This window comes from Lactuca saligna, chromosome 7, assembly GCF_052625555.1.
Source record: "Lactuca saligna cultivar CGN05327 chromosome 7, ASM5262555v1, whole genome shotgun sequence".
NCBI classification, from domain to species: domain Eukaryota; kingdom Viridiplantae; phylum Streptophyta; class Magnoliopsida; order Asterales; family Asteraceae; genus Lactuca; species Lactuca saligna.
The window spans coordinates 57277216-57284555 of record NC_136423.1 but is presented as its reverse complement, the minus strand read 5'-3'; positions in this window follow the sequence as shown (position 1 = coordinate 57284555).

Sequence of the window (7340 nt, the reverse complement as noted above, 5' to 3'; positions counted from 1 at the left end):
TGTGGTTGTACCTGTATCACTGTTTCCCTAAGAATACAAGTAGATTTTGAAAAAGTGTCAACAATTAAGTTGGCGAGTTCATAAGTATGTTTGTAACTGAAATCTGTTTTCTTGTTCATTGATAAAGTAAGCATGTCTTTCCTAGAAAATCCTATATTTTCTACTATGTTATTATGTAGGCAAAATGTGTGACACTTTCTGTATTGTGAGTTTGTAAAATGTAACTTGTAATATATTGTACTATAGTTTTATAATTAAATAAAACTATAATAAGTGTTACTTATTCATACACTAATCATTATGTTCAATACCAAATTATGAGTTATTATAACCATACTAAATGACCTTGGATTGCCTAAACACGACGTTCTTCAGTCGCCGTAATATGTAAGACAATTGTCACCCCAGGCATGCCTGCCTAACTATAGCAAGCAGTTCAGGTGTGGGATTTTCAGTCCCATATAGATCTATTTACAAGTGTCGCGCTCTCCCTCCAGGAGATTCTGATTATAATTTTAGGGCTTGGTTGGTACTTAGAAAATTACATGAAGGTAGTCTCACAAATGCTATATTGACGATTACACATAGAACATTGAAAAGTTACTATGTAATACATACTTTGTAAGTAAGTTTCATAAACTTTATAGAATGTAGTTTATAAGTTTGTTTTCAGTAAATTAATCTGTTTATTTTCTAACAGTTATCCTCTGTTTATTCTCTGCTATGTACTATATTTATTTTCCTGTTATGTACTTTGAAACTTGAAACCAATGAATGATTCTTCTAAACTATACATATTATAGTGTAGTTGTTTGTTTTACTGTAAGAATCTGTAATACTATAATTCCAGGAAATTTTCTTTATATACCCATGTATTATCAAATAGTTTGAAAACCATATTTATATTTATATAAATGTAATATTTATATAATTATGATTAAGTATATCTTTGATTAAGTAACTTTAACCTAAGCCCACAACCAAACAAGGAACAAGAAATGGGTTCAAATTACATAATCTAAATCTTCTGAATCCAACTTATATTATTTACACAGATATAAATATGTAATTTATTACAACTAAACACTTAAAAATATTTTGAGATTTTAACACAATATTATTGTGTGTCACTTGTATTTTCCCCCTAAAATAATTAAAGATCATAAAAATTTAGGGGTATGAACTCACACGATAGTGGCGATTCGGGCAGAGTTGCGTTTCGTATAAAGGAGTTTTCTTGATGTAACAAAGAGTTTTTGAAGAAAAGTCGGCTTCACTCGGGTAGAGTTTCCACTAAAAGATTGAGAACTTTGGGGCTTTGGGGCTTGCTTTAGGTGTTAGATATGTCACCGGGGCTTCGGGATAGTTTATAGAGGCTTAAAAGTGAGGAAACGTTGGAGAGAGATTTAAAATTGGTAACATAATCCGGTAGCCTTGCATCCGATTTATAGGGGACTTCAAACCTTTGTATGTTGGGCATAAGTTTAAGTACGCTAGGCGTACTACTAAAAACCCTAGTACGTTGGGCGTACTTCTTTTACGCGGGGCATACTGATTCGAGTCTTATCCGATCTTCAGACGTGGCGAGGCTACAAGGCACGAGTCGAGGCTAGTCTCATTACGCTGGGCGTAATCTTCTCGTACGTTGGGCGTACTAGCGAAAATAGAAATATGCTAAGCGTACATCATCGTACGCGGGGCGTACTCCCTTTGAGCATATCCGATGTCTCGGACGTGTCCGACACATGTCGCATGAAAGCATGATAAGGCGACGTGGGCAATCCGATGCCTAGTCTTTGAGTACGCGGGGCGTACTCCTCTTTTTCAAACATCAAGAATTCATATCTTTTTCGTACGAGTTCCGTTTTTGTCGTTCTTTATATCCATGCGTAGGTGAGACCATGTTCCACAACTTTCCTTTAGACTCCGTCGGCTAATTTAAACTTTACTTTTAAAGTTATATTTTTAACAGGCCGAGATAGGAAAAGTCTTTTAAAAATTCATAACTTCTACATCCGACATCCGCTTGCGTCTGTCTTTTTACCGTTGGATTTCTTCTGATAAGATCTTCGATTCTCGTTTAGGTTGTTTTAGACAAAAAAAAATTCAAACTAAATTTCGAATTTCGGGCTGTGTACTGGTTTGTCAAAACTTAGAAAAATCGTAACTTCTTCATACGAAGTCCGATTTAGATGTTCTTTTTATGGACACTCTCGGTTTAACGTATACTATAACTTTCATTCAGATAGTTAAGGCTAAAAGTATTTTATTGATAATTCTCTTTTTCCGTTAAACAATGTTTTGTCGGTTTTGTCGAGGATTTTCGATATATCATTTCTTCTTCGATATAACTCGGATTTGGCCATTCTTTATATTGTTGGAATCCTTGACACGAGTTTTACCACTATATTGTCCCCAAATAAGTTTATTTAACATTTCATTTTTGAGGGTCGATTATGTAAATGAATATAGTATATGGAAATTTCTCTTTATTATTTTTAAAAAGAACTACAAATTGATCTATAGTATTACATAGATTTGAAATAACAGATTGTTACACAAGTGAAGTTGGTTCAGCGCGAACCGGACTCTCAGATGCTCTGGGCATGAACACATATAAAAGCATCCCTCAATGTAGAGATCCATCTCATGGAAACAATCGGATCCTGTGTCCCATAAAACTTTGGTGGTTTCGTGTTGCTCAAGTGCCGGAACAACAACGAGTCACTTCCCTATAGCCTAGCAACGACAACAATTGTAGTGGATACAGAAGCAGCAACCTCAGTAACGACAGCGTATCGCTTATCAAATGTCTCAATTAGTGTGGTCTTAATAGACCCAAACATCTCTGGTATCGCCTCTCGAATGGCTGCGGCCACCTCCTCCTAAATGAACCTACGGATCTCCACATCACTGGTCCCACTACTCCCGGGTTTATGGCGTGTACCCACCATTATGTATCTAAAACATAATAAAAAAAATAATTAGAGACACGCTTGAGTATACTCACACTCGATCACTCATCCCTACTTGCTCCCTAGCATCCTAAGGATTCTTACATGGGTTGCATACAGATCCGGTGCTTTCAGTAGTATGGGCCCAATACTACCTTCCACACCAATCAGTAGTCACCCCAAGTCCTCCTCGTAGGATCCCAATTCACAAGTACTCTATCTCTCCCGGATAACAAACTACTCTCTAGTAGACCCCTTATATGCTCATCTATGTTTCTCTCCTAGATTATACCTCAACTAAAACTTTCTCTAAGTGATTCCTGCTAAATACTCATACTCATCACATACTCAAGGCAAATAACAGATAGCAGCAGCTCCTAGGTTAAGGCATCACAAATCAGGCAACTCTAGCCCTAAATATGAAATACCTAGCTTATCCTCTAGCATGCATCCTTGACATCTCATAAATGCCTCATAACACAAATAAGTATGGGTATTTTAGGTAATTACCGTTCGGGCTCTGGCAGATTGTAGACACTACTCCAACTCATTCTTCTCTTAAAACTCTTTCTCGTTTTAGAAAAATTATTTCCTTTAAATTTTTTTCTCAAATCCTCAGTTTGTGTCACACCCCCAAACCGGAACAGTGGAAACGTTCGGTAGTGGAGGACGTCATGTACTGTATCACAACCATTGCATAATAGTAATCCAAGCAAACACAACCATTACATTGATAAAGATTTTACTTACATGATGTTCAATACATAGTTTGTATGACAATCAAAATGTATAAAAAAGTATAAAAGACGCGACTCTAAAGGCTCCATCTTCTAAAAACCTACGATTGTACCTGTCTGCCGGTTCCCTGACAATACAAGTTGTTTTGAAAGTGTATCAACATTTAAGTTGGTGACTTCATAAGTATGTTTTTGTAATGGAAACCTATCATTGAATCTTTGAAAATATTTGTATGTTTCTCAAGAAGATCCAATATTTTCTTTAGTAATGAAAAGTAGTCTTACACCTTAAGACCAAATATACGTTCATTACTGTATTGTGTAGTTTTGTATGATTGTAATGTTTGTTATGAAACCCTTGTACGAAAATCATTGTATGAAAATCTATGTATGTTTGCCTGGATGTCACCAGCTGTAATGTATAATATTGTACTTGTATAAAAGCATGTATGTAAATCCCTCGATACCACTAGTAATAGTGTATAGTATTGTTCTGTATGAAAAAGCTTTGTATGAATCCCTGGTTACCACCAATAGTAATGCAGTGTAGTTTTATTAATTAAAATAAAACCATTTGTTTGCGTCCCTGGAATCCTCCAATTGCAATGTATATTAGTTTTATTTAAAATAAAACCATTTGATGAGTTATATCCCGTAAACAAATGTTTAGTTTATACTGCTGTGAGTTTCATATAACCATACTTGATGTGACCTAGTGACCTTTACGACATTCTTCAGGCATGCCTGCCTAACTGTACCTAGCAGTTCAGGTGTGGGATTGTCAGTCCTGTATAGATCTATACACAAATCTCACGCTCTCCCTCCAGGAGAATCTGGTTATAATGTAGTAGGATTTAGTTCCGCATCTCGAAGGGTATAATTGAAGTAGTGCCTCACAACCCTGTATTAACTAGTTTACATGTAGTGTTGTAGTGTTCTCTTGTACTTGAAAATGCATGTATAACCTTGTAGTAATGTACTTGTTATGTAAAATAATTATACTTAAATAATTATTTAGTAATGCATCCCTTATACCCAGGAAATAGTATAGTGTTTCATAAACTATATCTGCCATAGTTTGATTGTTTGTTTCTGAATAATGTTCTTGAATTTGTAAAATAATGCAATGTATCCCAAACTATACCTATTATAGTTTAATTGTTTGTTTCTGTACTGTACTAAAAACTTTTGCAATTTAGTTGTATGTAGGAAAAACCCCCTTATGCTCGACATGTACAAATGGGTTAAAATATCTAAATATTTTAAGGAAATGTAGTGAAATCTTTGTTTGTATCAATTGCAAAGGTTTTTGAAACTGTTGAAATCATTTGTATAAAAACACAAAAGTCCATGTGTTTTACTTGTATTCTACCCTAAAAACATTAGAAAGCAGTGAAAATGTAGGGGTATGAACTCACTTTTGTTATGTGCTAAAAGCTGGATTGCGGGACTGAAAAGATGACCCTAGAGTTGGCGTATGCGGAACTAACGGTATCCTAATAATATTTAAACACATAATTGTATTTAAATTAGGGAAACCATTAATTAAAGTGTTAGAAAACACTTGTTTTGTGTGGAGGGTAATTACCGAGAATTGCACAAGTGTTGAAGGGTTTTTGGTTCCAATGGGTTCTCGGCCGAAAACGGTTCTCAGTCGAACTTACTTTTCGGTTCTGGGCTGTTTTTCGGTCGCTTGAAGATTTGAAGGATATTCTTGGTGTTCTTGGTGAAAATATGATGATTTGAAGGTTTTCCTTTGAAGTTTTAAATGTTATTGGATGATCATTGGGAGCAAGATGAGAGTGTTTTCGTGTGGAAATGGTGAGAATGATCAAGCTTTCAAAGGAAAATATATACAACGGTTGGGATTTCGGCCGGAAAGGGGTTCTTGGCCGAAATTTGTTTTCAGCCGAAAACAATTTGCTAAAACGAGTTTTTTTTTCTTCGAGGGAAAAATCTTGGTTTTTCGAGTGTTTTTGATTCTGAAAACTTATATAAGCTTATATAAACCTTATTTATATAATTTTAAATCATTTTCTAACCCCCACGAACTTAATGAAATAAATAAAATTCAAATTTTTATTTATCGGATTTTACTTTTGTTGACTTTGAAAGTATCGGGTTGTCACATTATCCTCCTATTGGAGGGAATTTTGTCCCAAAATTCTTTCTAAAATGAATACCATCATGGACTGGGGAAAAAAATGTGGGCACTTCTGTTGCATCTGATCTTCTCACTCCCAAGTGAATTCAGGTCCCCGCTTAGCATTCTAGTGAACCTTCACTATCGGTATGGGACTTTGTTTCATTCGCTTGACTTCCCTGTCCATGATTTCTACTGGTAGTTCTATAAAGTTAAGATTATCGTTTATCTCGATTTCATCGAGTGGAATCACGAGAGTCTCGTCGGATAGACACTTTTTTAGATTTGACACGTGGAAGACAGGGTGTATGTTGATGAGTTCTTGTGGTAGACGGAGGTTGTAAGCTCCTGGGCCGATCCTAGCAAGAATCTCGAATGCCCTAATATGTTGGATTAGATTTCCACGATTTCTGAAGCATATCATGCCCTTCCAGAGAGTGACCTTCAACCGAACGCGGTCACCAAGCTAAAATTCCAAAGGTTTTCGTCTCTTGTCTATGTAGCTCTTTTGTCTATCTCTAGAGGATTTCAATTGTTCTCAGATTGCTACTATCTTTTTTGTGGTTTCTCGTATGATTTATGTACTAGTGAGAGTGTTATCAGGGACTTTTCCCTTTGCTAGTTGTGTGTCGCCTACTTCAGCCCAACACAGAGGGGTTCTGTACTTGCGGCCATAGAGGGCTTCAAGGGGAGCAGCCTTGATGCTAGAGTGGTAACTGTTGTTATATGAAAATTCAAGAAGTGGAAAATGGGTATCCCACGCTTTACCAAAGTTGATCACACAGGCTCTCAGCATGTCTTCTAGTGTTTTTAACATTCTCTCACTCTGTCCTTCAGTTTGTGGGTGGTAGGTTGTACTCATGTCCAACCTTGTTCCCATAGCTTTCTGAAGTGACTGGCAGAACCATGAAGTGAATCTACTGTCTCTATCCTAGATAATAGATATCGGCACTCCATGAAGTCGTACGATCTCTCTGATGTAAGTTCTGGTCAATTTCTCCATCTTGTCTGTTTCTTTGATTGGTAGGAAGTGTACGGACTTGGTTAATCTGTCAACCATTACTCGTACTTGAATGGTGTCATGACCACCCATTGTCTTAGATAACTTGGTTATGAAGTCCATTGTAATACGCTCTCACTTCCACTCAGGTATCTTCGGCTGTTGGAGTAAACCTGAGGGCTTTTGGCATTCTACCTTGACTTTGGCGCAAGATAAGCGCTTGCCCACAAAGGTAGCAATCTTTCCTTTCATGTTCGGCCACCAATAAAGTTTCTTGAGATCCAGATACATCTTATCTGAACCTGGATGATTGGAGTATCGATTTTTGTGGGCTTCATTCATGACGACATCTCTCTGTACCCACCGAATCTTGGTGTCCAAATCCGGTCCATGAAATAATGAACCCTGTCACCCTTGATTTCGAAATTCTTCTCCATTCCCTTCAAGGCTTCATCTGTCGCATTTTCCAGCTTCAAGGATTCTAGCAAAGCCTCCTTGATCTATGT